This window comes from Plecotus auritus (genome assembly GCF_963455305.1).
Source record: "Plecotus auritus genome assembly, chromosome: 2".
In the NCBI taxonomy this organism is placed as follows: domain Eukaryota; kingdom Metazoa; phylum Chordata; class Mammalia; order Chiroptera; family Vespertilionidae; genus Plecotus; species Plecotus auritus.
The window spans coordinates 131,109,618-131,128,975 of NC_137771.1; the positions used below are offsets into that span (position 1 = coordinate 131,109,618).

The following is a 19,358-nucleotide window of genomic DNA, read 5'->3' on the forward strand; positions in this document are numbered from 1 at the left end:
ACTCATTCTAAAAGGATGTTTTTAGTTTGTAGAATACTTTAAAATTTTCCAACTGAATTTCTATAGATGAAACTTATTTTCTAGCTCTTCCCAGTCCCTGTCACTCCACATTTTCTTATACCAACCCCATTTACTCATTTATATCACCACCTTGGGCTTGTGGACATTAGATGTCAATTTCTAATATAAAATATCATGGAGTGAGTTTTTTCCAGGTAGACATAGGTTCAAATGTAAAAACTGTGCCCTAATATCTACAAAGTTAAAATAACAGAAAAAAGAGCCAATGATTTGCAATTCTACGAAAACCAGAAAAGGGAGATGATATGAATTCAGAATTTCTAAAAATAAAACATTCCCCAGTATCAGAGTTGATGAAGGGTAGAGTTACTAAATGTTCTTCTGATTCCTGTTATTACAATATTTAATCCATCTCTTCTTGACCTAAATGAGTAATACAACTGCATTTAATATATTAAAAGAAAATGACATATTATAGCTATTATTTATTACTATGTGAGTAGACAGATTGGCATTGATAAATAGAAAAAGAATTTCCTGTGATAATCAGAAAAGAAACAACAACAATGGAACATCTAATTAAAAAGTTCTAATGGGTTAAGAAATATTAAATTATATTCTTTACACCTCTTTAATCCCCTTAACCTAAAAAAATGTCTAACCAACATAAGCAATCCTTTAAAAAAATCACAAGATTAAAGTGATAGAAACAAATCAAACTTGCAGTGCTTTCAAAATAATATATTTAATGAATCACTAATGAAATGTTAAATAGATATATCATCTATAGAGACAGAAAAGAGACACACAAAATGTTATAGAAGGGCAAAATGTCTACAACAAAAATAATAAAGAAACAAAATCTAGAAAGTTTTATTATTTAACAAAACTTCAAGAAATATATTCAGGGAAAAGAAAAATAAGAGCTAACATTTTGAAGTTAATAGCAGCAAGTGGAAAGCAAAAGTTAAAAATATTATCTGGTCATATACATTTTCTAAAACTAGATTAATTAGAAGAGTTAAGTTTAAAAAAAAAAAACTAGTCTTATGAGTGTCACACTGTAACAACTTATAAATAATTGCCTTTAAGAAAAATTATGAACTATCAGTGCAGGAAAAGGGGAAAGACAGACTCAGAAATATGTTCCCAGTACTTCATAGCATGATAAATCTAGACAGACTAACACTCTTAGTAAACTCAGTGTCCAGATGAAACTAATTTTAAAACAGATTGCTTCTTCTCAGGTCATAAAATCAGAGATTTAGAGGACCTGAAAGACTGAGGTCTGCGATTATAAAATAACCACAAGCACTTGCATGAACACATTTCAGAACTTGAAGTAGAAAATAGCAGGTCATAATGCATATATAGTCTCTTTGGAATAAAGATGTAGCTTCCTTTTTTCTTTTTCTTACACTATGTAAACAATATATTTAATTATTATAGATATTTATCCCAGATCATAGGCAAACTGTGCCAGGGGTCCTCCAGACCACCTCGGGTTCAGTGATTCGCCAGGAAGATCCACAGGACGTGGCAGATGGTTGTGCTTGTGCTATGATTTATTGCAGCAAAAGGATGATAAGCAGAATCAGCACAGGGAAAGGTGCACGGGGAAAAGTCAGGAGGAGTCTAGGCAAAACTTCCAACAGTTGTCTCCTGATGGAGTCACTCTTAATTCCTCCAGCAAATAATTATCTCAACAATTGTGAAATGTTGGTCACCAAGGAAACTCATGAAAGACTCCATTTCTAGTAAATATGTCAAAATCTAGACTCCCAGAAGGAACATGGAAATTCAGCATAAGACACATTATTTCTACAAAGAATTTAGGCACAGTCAGCCACTGTTCCAGTTCTGGGAATTGTGAGAACCCTCCTGAAATCAAAGTTCTCAGATGCTAGCCAAGGACCTATCTTCCATGCAGGCATTTCTAAGGATAGCAATCTTATTTTGTTATATTAACTCTTTTCTACACAAAAACAGAGCCATTTAATAAACATTTGTTATATAATTATAAAATACTTACTATAAGTCACTGGAGAGAAAAATCTTCTTCACATTATCTCAGAGGTACTCAGACCTCAAAACCAAGTGGAGGAATTTTAAATATACATTAAAAACCTAAATACATAAGGGCCTCTGGCTAATGCACTCTGCTTTCCTGCACTCTACATTTTAGCAGTCATGTGGACAATAACATACTGAAACTTGTACAACAATGAAATAATTCACTGAATCTAGGATTTTTCTTTTAAATAGAACACTAGAACAAGCTTAAGGAATATGTAGCAGTGAAAACATAAATTTCAAAAGATGTCTATTACTATTTCTACTATCATGATTTTCATAAGTGCCTTTTTTCCTTTTTTTGGTGGGGGTTGAAAAGCAGAAGAGTTATTAGGATGTATTGTAAATTATTATTTAATGATAATTATTCTCAACCTTCTGTAGTAATGAATGACCTGAATCATCTCAACTGAATGATCTGTCTTGAGTCAAAGTATGAAATTGTCTGGCAAAGGTATGTACAATAAAAAAGGCAATTTACTTTTTCTACCTCAAAATGTCATTAAACCATCCATGACAGAGTTGATATATCAGGTTGATTAGCGTCCTATAAAAAAAAGATCAAGTAGAATTTAAGAGCATAATTTTACTTTGGTGTACTAGCAGACAAGGCAGGAGTTTGATTTTAAGATTACTCCATTGACAGAAAGAGACAAATACGATATTATTTCACTTATATGTGGAATCTATAAAACAAAATAAATGAACAAATAAAAGTGAAAGATTCATTGACACAGAGAACAAACTGATGGTTGACAGATAAAAGGGGCTTGGGGGACTGGGTAAACAAGTTGAAGGGATTAAGAAGTACAAATCGGCAGTTACAAAATAGTCACAGGGATGTAAAGTACATAATCTGGAATATAGTCATTAATATTGTAATAACTAGGTATGAAGTCAGGGTGGTATAGACTTATGGTGGAATCACTCCATAAGTTATATAAATGTCTAACCACTATGTTGTATAACCTGAAATATAATATTGAATGTTAACAGTAACTAAAAAGTAAATTAATCAATTAGAATATCACAGAAGGCTTTTAAAGCCTATTCTGAGAGTCCGCAGGGCAGCCTAGTTTCCAAACAATTAGAGAGTTAGATGTTGACTTTTAGAAGGTGATACAAAAAAAAAAAAAATACACACACACACACACACACACACACACACACACACACACCTTAGTGGCCAGCATGAATGTGTCTGAGAAGTAATCTATTTAAGTGATTAGTGTTATATCTTAAACCGATTAACAGATAAGAAATGAATATCATGACCTCTATACTGCCTATAGTAAATTGATGAGCTTACTCATGTTTTTATGCAGCAAGAGCAAATCCCTAAAATCCGGAAAAAATAATGAGATGCAGCTGACTTTCCTGTGAATCAGACGCCACTGAAAATGTTTAAATCACAGGTGTCTGATATAGAAACTGAATACAGTGATGAATAATATATACATTTAAGCTTTTATGGCAATCAGAATAATCAGTACTCTAATTGGTTTAGCTGTCTGAAATAGGCAACCTATAATCAAGTAATGAGGCTTTATTAAGGAAATTTTGTAACACATAATTCCAGTAGTAAGGTTTTTAGGATACTATCTCTAAAACCAAAGACTGTTGATTGTCTCACATTCTGCCACTGAACTTTATAACAAAATAAAACAGTAAATTTTTGGCAAGCAAATATAATCAGATATAACAACATATATTAGATTAAGTTATATTTTATAGTTCAAATATATTTGTGGTACTTAATAACTCCTAGGCTTTTCAACATAGCAACTTAGTCCACTGCATCTACTAGTATTGTATACTAATAAATATAAGTGGCATTGTTAAACAGTGGCTAAATATAATAAATATGAAGAAAAATTACACATTCCTCTTAGATATTGGACAGTCTTTGAAGATGAATGGCTATTAAATAGTACATCATAAAAACATGAAGCAAAACCCACATGTTTTGATCCGGGTATTTCAACTGATTGAACTTGAGCAAATATATTTTCTTTTATGAAAAAGGTATGACATGTCAAATAAAACAATTGAATTCTAAATTGCAATAATATTTTAAAATTTATATTTATTATTGAAAGTATTACAGATGTCCCACTTCCTACCCATTGATTCCCCCTCAAAAGGAAGATACTATGAAATGTCACAGTTGAAAAGCAGGTAATATCTAACTATCTACTCTATCTTTAAAAATTAAAAAAGTCATCTTTCAATTTCATTTAATTAGATTAACCAATAAAGAAAAAAAACGTTTGCTTATACTTTCTCAATAGATATCATATTTTGTTAATAGAAACTGATTAAGAGAAAAACTTTAAATGGTCAAAAAGTGGTTATTAATATGTAATACTAGATAGCACTATCTTAACTAATAAAAGAGAAACATGCAAATTAACCATCACTCCGCAATGCCCACAGCCAATCAGAGTGAATATGCAAATTAACCCAACAAAGATGGAGGTTAATTTGCATATGCAGGCGTGGAGCAGCCGGGAGGGGCATGATGCCTGCTATGAGGGGAAGGGGGGCGGCGGAGGGAACTACTGGAGCCGTGCTTTGGCCAGAAGTGAGGACTTGCTGGCTCCCCAGGACTTGCCGGCTCCAGGAGGGCTGGGAGTGAGGACATGCCAGCTCCCTGGCGGCCAGGGAGCGGGGACTTGCTGGCTCCCGGGCATGCCGGGAGCGGGGACTTGCAGGCTCCCGGGTGGGCTGGGGAGCTGGGACTTGCCAGCTCCTGGGAGGGCCGGGAGTGGGGACATGCGGCTCCCTGGCGGCCCGGGGAGCAGGAACATGCTGGCTTCCTGTCGGCTGGGAGTGAAGCCAGGGGAAAGAAGGCCTATTCTTGCACGAATATCGTGCAATGGGCCTCTAGTCATTAATAATAAACTGTATCTTGGATTTTAGGCTGACTATGGTGAAGCTACTATACATATATTAATTTCAAATAAATTCAGGCAGCAAACTGCATAAATACTAGTCAGATAAATTGTTAATTCAAGCACTAATCTGTAATTATACAAACTTCGATAACATAGATAGTTATTATAAAACTAGTGTCCTGGTGCACGCATTTGTGCACATTGAAAGGAAATTAATTAGAAGAAATATGTTAATATCACTATTAGCCCTTTCTCTATCATAGAAGTGTCAACTAAATTCATGATCGACAATAACATATCAAAACACACGTGTGATTGGCACCAGCAAGAGCTTTATATGTATCGTGCATGTGTGAGTCAACTTAGCCTTTTATATATATATATAGAGATGAACTTGCTTAATTAGATCTGCTTTCTGTTAGCTAAACTTTTTCCAGCCCAGTGAAGCACCCCAACTTCTCTTTCAGGTAATTGTGAGCAACACAGCAGTAAATATCAACATGAAGCAGATCACGCAGGGAGAACAAAGGGTAAAATATTTAAGTGCAGCGGTGTTTGACTATATTCTGTGCAGTGAGAATACCTGAAGTCATTTTCAAGTTCCACCATTTCTTACTTCTTTTCAGTCGGGTCTAGTTTCTAAACTTTCTAAATCTCAGTTTTCTGTCTAATGAAAAGAAAATAGGATTCTACTGAGTCTCCTATCTAGCTACTCCAGGACTTCTGTGAGGATCAAATGAGATGAGGTACAGGAAAACACTTCATAGACATTTGGTTAAAATGTGAAATGTTTGCACATGGCAATAAAGCAAGTCAGGTTCCTAGGCTGACAAAACTCTAAGGAGGCTAGTCGCTAGGGAGAGGAAGTAGGGCGTGCTACGTGACGTTATTACCCAACACTCACAGGGACTATTTCTGGGCTGGGCAGGGTTGTGAGCCGCATTTTGCACCATGGGGTCTTGGCAGCATTGGCTGTGATTTGGTCAGGTGTCGCTCCGGAGTGGTGGCGGGGCCTGTGTCCCATTGGGGGAAGCCGAGTGTTGGTTTGTTGGAGCCAGGTCCGTAGTGCCATTTCTTTTTAAAAGGCCAGTACGAGTCATGGCAGCTCCTGCTTTGAGCTTCTGCCCCTGTGGTCAGTGTGCATCATAGCTACCAGTCGGATGGTTGGAGGGACACTTAGGCTTTTATATATATTACAGATGTCCCCCGCAGCCCACCTGCCAGGGGAAGGAGCACAGCGCATCAGGCAGGAGGCTTCCACGCTCTCCTCCAGCACCATGACGGGGCGGAGCCGCCGCATTGCTCCCGAGACAGGGCGGAAGTGGGGAGGCGCCCAGAGAAGGCGGGACTAGCCCAAGGTGACTGGAGGGACTGAGGGCGGGGTTTGAAGTGGCCAGAGAAGGCCAGAGGGTTTGGGGGCTGGGCCAGGTGCACTGGAGCTCTGCGTGGACAGGTTTGGGTGTCAAGGGAGGGCTACAGGTGGGTGGGCAGTGATGCGCAAATTCGCGTGCTGGGCTCCTAGTCTTTTATAATAAAAGCGTAATATGCTAATTAGACTGGACGACCTTCCGGGCGAAGCCGAGGCTGTGAGGGAAGCCCGGGACCTGGGTGCCAGAGGGAAGCCAGTGTCAGCAGCCATAGGAAGGAAGGCCTACTCTTGCACGAATTTTGTGCATTGGGCCTCTAGTAGATATATAAAAAGATGTTCAACCTAATTGGCAATTAGGGAAATGCAAATCCAAACTGTTAGAGTGGCCATTATCAACAAGATAAGCAATAATAAGAGTACATGGGATGCCCAAGGCCACTCTAAGTGTGGGAATCCTAATTAAGGTGTTCAAGGCTAATTTGTTATATGCAGGTACAAAAGCAAGGACACAGAAATCTATACACTATGTAGGGGTGCCTTGCTGTAGCCAAATTACTGATGTCACTATTTGGCATCAAGCCTCTTTTGTTTGAGCTTGTTTGAGATTACCTATAAGTTGCCACTGACCAGCCTATAGCTGGCTCCTGTATAGCTCCTATGTTAGGGGCTACGTTGTGGAGAAGATGTATTACTGACCAGCTGGTGCGAGCTGTTTTTGCTAGGATGGCTGCTCAGTTTGTTACTGTGTTTGCTGCTTTTATGTAGGACAGGACTGCTTTATCTGATGACTCCTTGTTAGCAATGGCTACTTGGACTGCAATACTCTCTTATATATCCATGACTTCTCATGTCTTCTCCGTCTTCTAATGCCCGGTGTCCATGGAGGTCCAGTCCCTGGCAGAGGGACTCAGACCCAACAGTTGGCATAGTCGAGCAGGGTCAAGGAAGAACTTATTCCCACACAAGTGTTGGAGAGGTTGTGGAAAAAAGGGAACCCTCATTCACTGCTGGTGGGAATGTAGACTGGTACAACCACTATAGAAAGTAGTCTGGTGATTCCTCAAATGACCCAGGTATATACCTTCTCCTGGATATATACCGGAAACACAAGAAAACATGTATTCACAGAGATAAATGCACCCCCATGTTCATTGCAGCATTATTCACAGTGGCCAAGACATGGAAACAACCAAAGTGTCCTGTGATTAGGGACTGGATAAAGAATAAAGAAGATGTGGTACATATACACATTGGAATGTTACTCAGCCGTAAGAAAAGATGCAATAGTGCCATTTATAACAACATGGATGGACCTTGAGAACATTATGCTAAGTGAAATAAGTAAGTCAGAAAAAGCTAAGAACTATATGATTTTACTCATATGTAGTATATAAAACTGAAATTTGTGAACACAAAAAGCAGTGTGGTGATTGCCAGAGGGAAGGGGGTGAGGAAAGAAGGGGGTTCTAATATAAGGTGACAGGAGAAGATTTGAATTTGGGTGGTGGGCACACGGTGCAATATACAGATCTTGTAAAATAGAAACCCACAACTGAAACCTGTATGTTCATGTTGCCCAATGTCACCCAATCAATTAATTAAATAAATATTTTTAAATAAAATAAAATATCATATAAACCAATCTAATAAATATTAACTGAATGATTAATAAATTAATCATTTTCATGTTGTTTGTCTTTAAATTGGTTCATATTTCTCGCTATCTCACAAAGATTATTATCAAAGGTGATTTTTCAAAGCATTAATGCTTACAAAATATATATCTTTTTCAATGTTGATAACCCAAGAAGCTGCACAGACCAAGGACGTGAAAGCAGAAAATCAAGCTAAGTCATCCCTTACAATGAAACATAGGTAAGATATCAAATGAAATTATTACATATCTCATCAGAACAAGGCATTGTTCTTTTCCAGAATTAATCACTATAGGTTAGCCAGTTATAAAACACGCACATACGGTATAGACAAAGTTATATAGATACATACACATCCCTGTTTCTCAAACAATGTTAAAAACCATCCGTTACATATAGAATGAAGTAATTATTATTCTAGATCCAAACAACTCACAGTGACTCAAACATATTGTAAAGAACAATAAAGGTCTTAAAGATATAGGAGCATAAAGCATCTGAGAATTTATTTTATTTTCCGCTCTGAAATAATAATGACTTTATTAACTACTAGAGGCCCAGTGTATGAAATTCGTGCATGGGGGGTGGGTGTCCCTCAGCCCAGCCTGCACCCTCTCCAATCTGGGACCCCTCGAGGGATGTCTGACTGCCCTCTCACAATCCAGGACTGCTGGCTCCTAACCGCTCGCCTGTCTGCCTGCCTGATTGCCCCTAACCGCTTCTGCCTACCAGCCTGATCACCTCTAACCACTTCCCTGCCAGCCTGATCGATGCCTAACTGCTCCCCTGCTGTCCCAATTGCCCCTAACTGCCCTCCCCTGCTGGCCCAGTCACCCCTAACTTCCCTCCCTTGCCAGTCTGGTTGCCCCTAACTGCGCTCCCCTGCTGGCCCAATTGCTCCTAACTGCCCTACCCTGCTGGCCCGGTCACCCCTAACTGCCCTCCCTTGCCAGCCTGGTTGCCCCTAACTGCCCTCTCCTGCTGGCCTGGTTGCCCCCAACTGCCCTCTCCTGCAGGCCTGGTGGCCCCTAACTATCCTCCCATTCAGGCCTGGTCCCCCCAACTGCCCTCCCCGGCAGACCTTGTCCCTCCCAACTGCCCTCCCCTGCAGGCCTGATGCCCACAACTACTCTCCCCTGCCGGCCATCTTGTGGTGGCCATCTTGTATCCACATGGGGGCAGCCATCTAGTGTGTTGGAGTGATGGTCAATTTGCATATTACCTCTTTATTATATAGGATATTGACAACAGGAGGATGTTCCTTGAATATCACCCACAAATCTTATCGAATAAAAGAGTAATATGCAAATTGACCATCACTCCAACACACAAGATGGCTGCTCCCATGTGGTCAAAGATGGATGCCCCCATGTGGACACAAGATGGCCACCACAAGATGGCCAGCAGGGGAGGGCAGTTGTGCGCGATCAGGCCAGCAGGGGCGGGCAGTTGGGAGGGACCAGGCCTGCAAGGGAGGGCAGTTGGGGGGAGACCAAGCCTGCAGGGGAGGGAAGTTGGGGGGGATCAGGCTGGCAGGGGAGGGCAGTCGGGGGGAACCAGGACTGCAGGGGAGGGCAGATGGTGACGACTAGGCCAGCAGCAGAGGGCAGTTAGGGGCAACCAAGCTGGCAAGGGAAGGCAGCTAGAGGTGACCAGGCCAGCTGGAAAGGGCAGTTGGGGGCATCCAGGCCTGCAGGGGAGGACAGTTAGTGGCAATCAAGCCAGCAGAAAAAGGCAGTTAGGGGCAACCCAGCCTGCAGGGGAGGGCAGTTGGAGGCGATCAGGCTGGCAAGGGAGGGCAGTTAGGGGGGACCAGGCCAGCAGGGGAGGGCAGTTGGGGGGTACCAGGCCTGCAGGGGAGGACAGTTAGGGGCAATCGAGCTGGCAGGGGAGCAGTTAGGCGTCAATCAGGCTGGCAGGGGAGTGGTTAGGGGGTGATCAGGCTGGCAGGCATAAGTGGTCAGGGGCATCAGGCAGGCTGGCAGGCAAGTGGTTGGGACCCAGCAGTCCTGGAATGTGAGAGGGATGTCCGACTGCCCGTTTAGTCCCGATCCCACCAGGGGTCCCAGATTGGAGAGGGCGCAGGCTGGGCTGAGGTACACACACCCCTGTGCACGAATTTCATATACTGGGCCTCTAGTAATGAATATTTTACAACATATGAGTGAAATCATATACTTCTTAGCTGTTTCTGACTGACTTATTTCACATAGCATAAGGATACACGTAGAATGGCTTGAAAAAAAATTCCTCATGAAATGGTGTATGTGTTCACACATGTGCACACACGCACGTGTGTGTGTGTGTGTGTGTGTAGGGGGTGCATGGGGGTGCTCACCTGTGTGTGTTCAGGAGTGGGATATTGGTGGGAATTAATGTAAGGGCTGCTATTAATCATATTGAAATTTCAACCATCACTTCTTCAGCATTTTTAGAATTTGCACTAAATTTGCTAAATAATGTATAGCTCTCTAATGAATATTTGTATACATTCCCACAAACAAAGGGAGCTAGCACTTAGTGGGCTGGCTGGAGTAGAATAGAAGGAAGGAAGAAATATGATGTTATGTACAAGAAAATGAGGAATTCAAATTCATTGGGTGTTTACTAGCCACCAGACTACATGCTACATAGCCTCAGTTAACAAACCTGTGATATCCAGTGTGTTTTATGGTCTGGGAAACTGAGATTTAGAAAAGTTGAACAAAATGCTCAGCATACATCTGGTATTCATCCTTTTGATTATGAAACCTAAACTCCTAAGTATAATTTTATACCTCCACATTCAGCATGACCATGTATAAATTACTTATTATTTTTTTTTTTTTTGCAGTTTCCTTGGTATACCAGTATTTTAAAAGCACATTAAGTCCTACAAATGTGTAGCTATATGTAGTCATATTAGTTGTACGAACTTGGGCAAGGAATCAACTTCTCTATGCCTCAGTTGTGTTCACTGTACCAATTTCAACACCCTCTCTTAAAAGGGGATTAAATGGGATAATGTGTACAATGTGGTTGGCAGTATTTAATAAAGTAATGGATAAATTAAGAGAAGCTCCGATTGACTTCTATTAGATAATAAACAGAATTACGATATACTTGTAAACATAAATTAAATATAAATTGGAGTAAACCACTCTCTTCTAATAAACTTTTCATGTTAAAAATAAAGCTTCATAAAGATAATCATGTTTTGCTAACATCAAAACAAAACAAGTCTTTAAAAAACTCTGCATTTATATTTTCTGGAGTAGTATGGTATTTATGTATTGGTGCACTAAACATATATTGACTATCTGCTTTGTGCCAAGCATGATGCTGGATATAGTGATGAATAAGAAACACACAATACCCATTTTCACTGAGTTCAGTGTCTAATGGAAGAGACCAACATCTTAAAATAAAAAACGTAAGTACATTTAATTACAATAGTGATTAATAATACAAAGAAAAATATGGATAACACTGTACTGAGAGAGGACCTGTTATCTAGTCTAGGGAGATGAAGCTAGGCTTCTCAGAAAGTGATATTGAAGGTTGAGGTCTATAGAATCAAGGGGACACTGTATCGCCCATTCGAATTTATGGAAAATCTCTTTAGAAGTAGTTCAGAAAAACTGCCAATCCACATCTGCAAGGATGGCAAGAAACTGTATGCTAGACAATTTTCCAAAATGCAGTATAAGCACAAAATCTTTCTGAACCTTAGTATGATTATTTTTTGAAAGAGTAAAATTCATTCCATGTAATTCATAATATTTTATTAAAGTGAAAGATTAATGCAGGATAAAAAAAATTATGAGTTTCAGGACAGAGACTCAATAATTTGAATCATTTCACTATACACAAACAGAATCCAGTCCTAAGGTTTGTCACTTTAAATACTGTGTTTTAGGCAAAAGAGAATTATAGATAGCCTGGAAAAATAAAAATCCATGCTCAAAAATTAAACTAAAACCATCAGCCTATTCCCTATATATAAATTACTTGTCATTCCTCTCCTATCCAAACTCTAGCCATTATTCAAAACCCAGCAGACACTTCACAAAATCTTATGGCAAACCTTATAAAAGCACTATGTGAACTACAACAGAAGATAAACTGGTTTATGCAAATAAGTATGGACTTCCCAAATTAACCATAGATGTCTATGTGGTAGGAATCATGTCTTACACCTTTTAAAAATTAATTTTCAACAAGGTGACCTGAACTGAATGAATAATATACAAAAAAAGCTAAAAAACTCAAATAATAATAAAAGAACATTTATTTTTTAAGTCCAACATTAACTCTGAAGCAGTTTTTAAAAACAAATTAAATTAATTACATATATTACTTAAGAAATTCCATTTTCAGAGTCACTGAAAAAGGAAACAGAAATTAAAAAACTCTTTACTTCACTGGAATAAATGCAACTTAATGATTATAATGTTTTAGACACCTAGAAAAGAGGCTCTGTAATTAGTGTGACATAGGCTTTTATAAAGATTTTTTTCCATGAAGTAAACCAAATAAGAAATTACTTAGTTATAACACTCAAAACAAAGATTATGTTCTGTCTTTCCCCCCACAGTTTATAATCCCTGTTTAGAAACTCATAACATGTTTATTGCTATGAAAAATAAAATCATTAAACTCTTCACTAAACGTATTTCCTTATAAATACATGAAATTGCTTACTACAAGTTATAACCCACGTGGGCATTCATGCAAACATACCCCAATGGGAAAAAAAAAAGTTATATGTCCAGTCTCTAGTTAGATAAGTTCAGATTGGCCAGTATGCACAGCTTAGGGTACACTGGAATAAAAATGCTTATGATTAAATATTGAAAATTTCCCCAAACATTATATAATTCTCTGGTGATGACAACAAAAGAAAGAAACCACGAATACATCAGTATCCTTAAGGAATCATCAGCTTCTTTTTGTTTGCTCCAGTTATAAATTTTGCATTTGTACATTGCTGCCTAGATTTTTCAAAGGGCTCTGCAATGATTAATTTAACAATCCACCCATATTGCTGTAATATAGCCAAGAACTGTCCCATATATAATTTATAATACCCATATCAGGGACAGATTAGTAGGCAAAATAAAACTTACAACATCCAGGAGCACTTATTAATGCAAAGATAGGCAAGTGTCACCAAAATATGACTATTTGTAAACGGACTTCACAACTTTGGGTGCTTTATCCCCAAAGATACACATAAACATTTCAGGCCTGTGGGCCACATATGGTCTCATCTATAACAAAATGACTTAATTCTGCTATTAGTGGGTAAAAGAAATCACAGGAAATATGTAAGGAAATGGGTGTAGCTGAATTTCAACAAAACTTTATTGACCAAAATAAGTAGCAGATATAGATAAATTTGGCCATAGTCTGCTGACCCTGGCAATTAAAATTCACATGTTACCAGTGTTAGTAATGTAACTTTCCCATGGCCACACAGTTGACCTGTGATGAAGTCAGAATATGAAATCAGGTCCCTTATTGCAGAATCAAAGCAGCAGACTACTATGCATATCTGCCTATGGTCAGCAATTTAAAAGGGCTATTTAAGCCCTAACCTGTTTGACTCAGTGGATGGAGCGTCAGCCTGCGGACTCAAGGGTCCCAGGTTCGATTCTGGTCAAGGGCATGTACCTTGGTTGCGGGCACATCCTCAGTAGGGAGTGTGCAGGAGGCAGCTGATTGATGTTTCTCTCTCATCGATGTTTCTAACTCTCTATCCTCTCCCTTCCTCTCTGTAAAATATCAATAAAATATATTTTAAAAAAATAAAAAGAAAAGAAAAAAAGGGAGACATATGTACTACTATTAGTAATACTTCAACAATTAAAAAAATAATAAAAAAATAAAAAATAAATAAAAGGGCTATTTAAGAGTAAAACAAACAAATATATTCTAGAATAAAAGGCAAGTTGATAAGTTTGTGAAAGATAAAGTAACAGATTAAAAAAAAACACAACAACTTTGCCTTTGCAATGGATACAGATAAAAACATATGGTCCTCAGAATATCAGGATACCTGATGAAAAGTTTGAGGAGAATTTAGACTATGCTTACAAAATAAATTTTCCAAAAAGACACAAAATCACTTTGAAGTATCATGATATATTTTAGGATTCTTTTCATATATAATGACACAGGATAAATTGCTAAAACCGCCCAACTATAATTTTGTTTATATAGATTGACAATGCCCAAGCACTTTGAAAATATACAGTATACAGCCAGCTTGAAAATAATGACCTACACTCAGCCCCAAATTCTTCCCAGTGAGAGTGATCCTGCCCTGTTAAATAAACTCCCACCTCACATGGAATAACATCCAGTCTACAGCCCTGGTTACAAAGTCTGATACAATCTATCACCAGTTGGATATTGTGACTTTCTCCTCTGCATAAATCAGCAGTCTTCTGGTCTTCAAACACAATCAGGCTCATCTCAGCCATAGGGACTCACATCTCTGCCTCCAGCTCAGATGTCACTTAAATATTACATCTGAGAAGCCTTCTCTGGACACCCTGTTACTCTACCAACCACATGATTTATATGTTCCTTATCACTTATGTAATGCTGTGATCATTTTTATGGTTTATTATTTGTTTAAATTTTTTCTCCTTTACTTTCTACATAGCTATTATATATGTAACATAACACAGATTTTACATATGTAAAAATGTAGCAGTTTTTCTTCATTTACTAGAGGCCTAGCACACAAATTCGTGCACCAGTGGGGTCCCTCGGTCTGGGCTATGGGATGGGTCTGAAACCAGCTCTCCAACATCCCCCCCTCAAGGGGTCCCAGATTGAGAGAGGGTGCAGGCCTGGCCAAGGGACCCCACCGGTGCACGATCAGGCTGGGGAGGGATGCGGAAGGTTGGCCAGCTGGGGAGGGACCACGGGAGGGCTCCAGGGCATGTCCGGCCCATCTAGCTCAGTCCCAATCAGCCGAACCCAAGCAGCAAGATAACCTACTGGTTGGAGGACCTGCCCCCTGGTGGTCAGTGCACATCATAGCTGATCAACTGTCTGCCCCCTGGTGGTCAGTGCATGTCACAGCGAGGGGTTAAGCAGATTTAGCATATCATTAGCATATTACACTTTGATTGGTTGAATGGCTGACCGGATGACTGGACACTTAGCATGTTAGGCTTTTATTATATAGGATTATTCATATTTTCCAACATAATAAACCTATGCTTCTGATGGATAGGCATTATGCTTGTTTTGTTGCTGTTGTATCCCCCGAGCCCAGCCCAAACTTGGCCCTTAGAAGCCACATAGTAAACCCATGTAAAATGAAAGAGTAAATGAGACAGGTGAGAAGAAGCCCAGAAAAAAATTAGAGCTCTCAGGCAATTGTTCTGTGGACATTGCATCAAGTGGCCCCTTGTTATTTAATTTACTTTGGAGAACAATGCACACAAAGAAGAGGGGGGAAAGTCTGCAGGACTCATAGAAATTAAAAAGGCATTTAAAATGCACAGAGTCTTATATGTTTATTCAAAAGAGAAAAAAAATTAAAGTCTCCCTGGATAGCTGCTGCTATCTAAAATTGATGAAAAAATGTTGTTTGCCTTTAGATAAAAGGTAGAGATAAACACAGTATTCAAATTCCCCCAAAACCATATCAAAATTACAACTAAATTTTAGAACAACCATCTTTCAGAACCACCTGAATTCTAGCTGAATGGAAGTCTTACAACTAGGGATTTAAAGAAGAAGCCACATAAAGATAAGTAGGAGGTACAGAGACACAGAACAGGCTGGTTCCACATCCATGTGAGCTGGCTAAAAATGGGGAGAGATATCCTGGCTGAAGAGATATCCCCTGAGGACCAAGGGCTCACAGCCCTACACCAGGTCCCGAAGTCTGGTGTTCTAGTGCCAGGAAGAGAAGTCCCCATGCTGGCTGTAAAAACCAGCTAGAATTGAGGCTGAGAGAGATGAAGGGCTGCTGGAGTCCCAGGCACTTCCTCTCAAAGCACTCTTTCTTGAAATCACTCTTTCTGAGCTCCAGAGCTGGGGTAGCAGCTTAAAAGGCACCAGGTGAGGAAGTGAATTGTCTGGCATCAGGGCTACAGCTGGAGGACAGATTTCTCTGAGACAGAAATGCTGGCAGACACCATTGTTCCTTTGATGAGCCCTCCTCCCAAGGAGCTGGCATGTGGGTGCCATATCTGAGTCTCCATCAACCTGGCTATCACTGTTCACCCTGCCCTGGTGATTCCCTGACACCCCAACCCACAAAACCGTGGGCCCACCCAAGCTGTTCCCAGTGCCTTTTCCAGATGGCCTCACTTCAGACTTTCCTAAAATCTCTCAGCACCATGTGGCTTCGCTGTACTCTGTACCTCTGCCTAAGTGGCCTCAGGCCTGGCATTAGCAGTTGCCAACTTTAGTTCACAGCTTGACCTCTCCTGGGCACCTCCAAGGTCAACACAAGTAGCAGCTATCTGCAGATTTCTTTGTAGCTCAAGTGGGGTGGCCCTGGGCAAAACACAAGAGGCAGCTGATATTGGCCTGCATCTCTCTGGAAGCCCCAGCGCCAGGGCATGCCGTGGACAGCTTCAGACCATGTCAAATCACCACCCAGCCATCTCCACAACCAAACACTCAAGGGGTGGACTCAGAGGGCATGAGAGCTGCACTAAAATGAGTCCTGCTTTGTGGGTGGGCTCCTGCACAGCTCATTCTCCACGAATGTCAGTGGTCACAGCCCATCTCTGCAGCAGACAGGCCTGGGTGAAATCTCTCCCATTGACATGCCAAAAGCCATCAAGGCTCAACCACAATAGGAGAGTGTACACAGCACACATGGGGTCGTGGTGGGAGTACAACTAGAGTGCCCAGCTTGGGTGATCGGGGAGGCTGTACCATGGGACTCTATAGGACATCTTCTACTAGGCCACTCTACCAAGCCTGGGAGACATAGCAGCTCTACTTAACAATAGAAACAAACACAGGGAGGCTGCCAAATGAGTAGACAAAGAAACATGTCCCTAATTAAAGAACAGAATAAACCTCCAGAAAAAGAACTAAAAAAAAATGGAGACAAGCAATCTACTAAATGCAAAGCTCAAAACACTGGTTATAAGGACGCTCAATAAACTTAGGAGAAGACTAGTTGAAAGAAAACTTCAATAGCATAAAAAAGAACATGCAAACCACAAAAAAGGACATGTAAACCATAAAAAAAGAAACAGTCAGAAATGAAGGATACACTAACTAAAATGAAGAACAATTTACAGAAAATCAATAGTTCAGTAGATGAAGCTGAGAATCAAATCAACAATTGGAATACGAGGAAGCAAAACACACCCAATCAGAACAGCAAAATAAAAAAAGAATCCAAAAGATAAAGACAGTGTAAAGAATCTCTGGGACAACTTCAAACATACCAACATTTGTATCATGAGTATGCTGGAAGGAGAAGAGAAAGAGCAAGAAATTGAAAACTTATTTGAAAAAATAATGAAAAAAAGCTTCCCTAACCTAGTGAAGGAAATAGACATAAAAGTCTAGGAAGTACAAAGAGTCTCAAACAAGGTGTACCCAAAGAGGCCCATACCAAGACAGATAATAATTAAAATGCAAAAGGTTAAAGACAACAGATAATCTTAAAAGCAGCAAGAGCCCAGGAAGGTGTGGCTCAGATGGCTGAAACATAGCCCTGTACACCAAGAGTTGGCAGGTTGGATTCCTGGTCAGGGCAAATACCCAGGTTGCTGGTTTCATCCATGGTTGGGGCATGTACAGGAGGCAACCAATCAATTATTTCTCTCTCACATTGATGTTTCTATCTCTCTCTCTCTTTCTTTCTCTGTCACCCTTCCTCTCTAATAATTTTTTAAAGCATCAAGAGAAAACCAATTAGTTACCTACAAACTCCCATAAGACAGTCAGCTGATTTCTCAACAGAAACTGCACACAGGAAAGGATCAGCAAAAAAATATTCAAAGTGATAAAAAGCAAGGACCTACAACTAAGGTTATTCTACACAGCAAAGCTATCATTTAATCAAGGGACATATAAAGAGCTTCTCAAACAAGTTAAAGCTAAAGGAGTTTATCACCACCAAACCAATATTACATGAAATGTTAAAGTATCTTCTTTAAGAAGATGAAGAAAAAAATGATCGAAAATATAAACAATAAAATGGCAATAAATACATATATATTAACAAATGAATCTAAAAAACACACAAAATGAAGAAGCAGAAAAGAAACAGAGTCATAGATAGAGAAGGTTTTAATGGTTGTGAGATGGGAGGGGTCTTGGGGGATTGGTGTAAAAGGTGAAGGAATTAAGAAGTACAAATTTGTTGTTACAGAATTGTCATGCAGATGTAAAGTACCACATAGGGAATCTATACTAATAAAAGCCTAGGTGGCCCTCGTGCCCTCAGGCGATACCCTCACATCGCCAAAAGATGGCCACCCTCACATCATCACAAGATGGCCACCACAAGATGGCTGCCACGAGATGGCTGCCACAAAATGGCCGGCAGGGGAGGGCAGTTGGGTGTGATCGGGCTGGCAGGGAAGGGCAGTTGGGGGCAACCAGGCTGGCAGGGGAGAGCAGTTAGGGACAACCAGGCCAGCAGGAGAGGGCAGTTGTGGGTGACCAGGCAGGCAGGGGAGGGCAGTTGGGGGCGATCGGGCCAGCAGGGGAGGGTGGCTGCGGGTGATCAGGCTAGCAGGGGAGCAGTGAGGGTCAATCAGGCTGGCAGGGGAGTGGTTTAGGGGGTGATCAGGCTGGCAGGCAGAAGTGGTTAGGGGCAATCAGGCAGACAGGCAGGAGAGCAGTTAAGAGCCAGCGGTCTCGGACTGTGAGAGGGACATCCCCTGAGGGATCCCAGATTGGAGAGGGTGCAGGGTGGGCTGAGGGACACACCCCCACGCACGAATTTCATGCACTGGGCCTCTAGTATAATCAATAATATTCTAATAACTATGCATGTTGTCAGATGGGTACTAGATTTATTCACATGATCATTTAGTAAGTTTTATAATGTCTAATCACTGGGGTGTTCACCTAAAACTAACATACTATTGTATGTCAATTGTAATTGAAAAGTAAAATATGATTTAAAATTTTTAAAATAAAATTGGTAATGCGTACTGCTGCTTTATTCATTTTGTCTTAATTATCATCTTATTTTAATTATGTAATCTTTATGTATTTTTATTTTTAATTTTTTGTATGTTACCTTGTTTATGTAATTTTAGTTGTCAAAGTGTTAGTCCAATTTAAAAATCATTGTACAGGGTGAGGCAAAAGTAGGCTTACAGTTGCTCATATGGAAAATATAATAATCAATAA

General features: G+C 39.9%; 1 protein-coding gene across 1 annotated transcript in view; it reads right to left on the reverse strand.

The window, feature by feature from the left end:
- GBE1 (1,4-alpha-glucan branching enzyme 1) overlaps nt 1–19,358 on the reverse strand; it is a 385,578-nt gene that overhangs the window by 123,701 nt on the left and 242,519 nt on the right. The window lies entirely within an intron of this gene.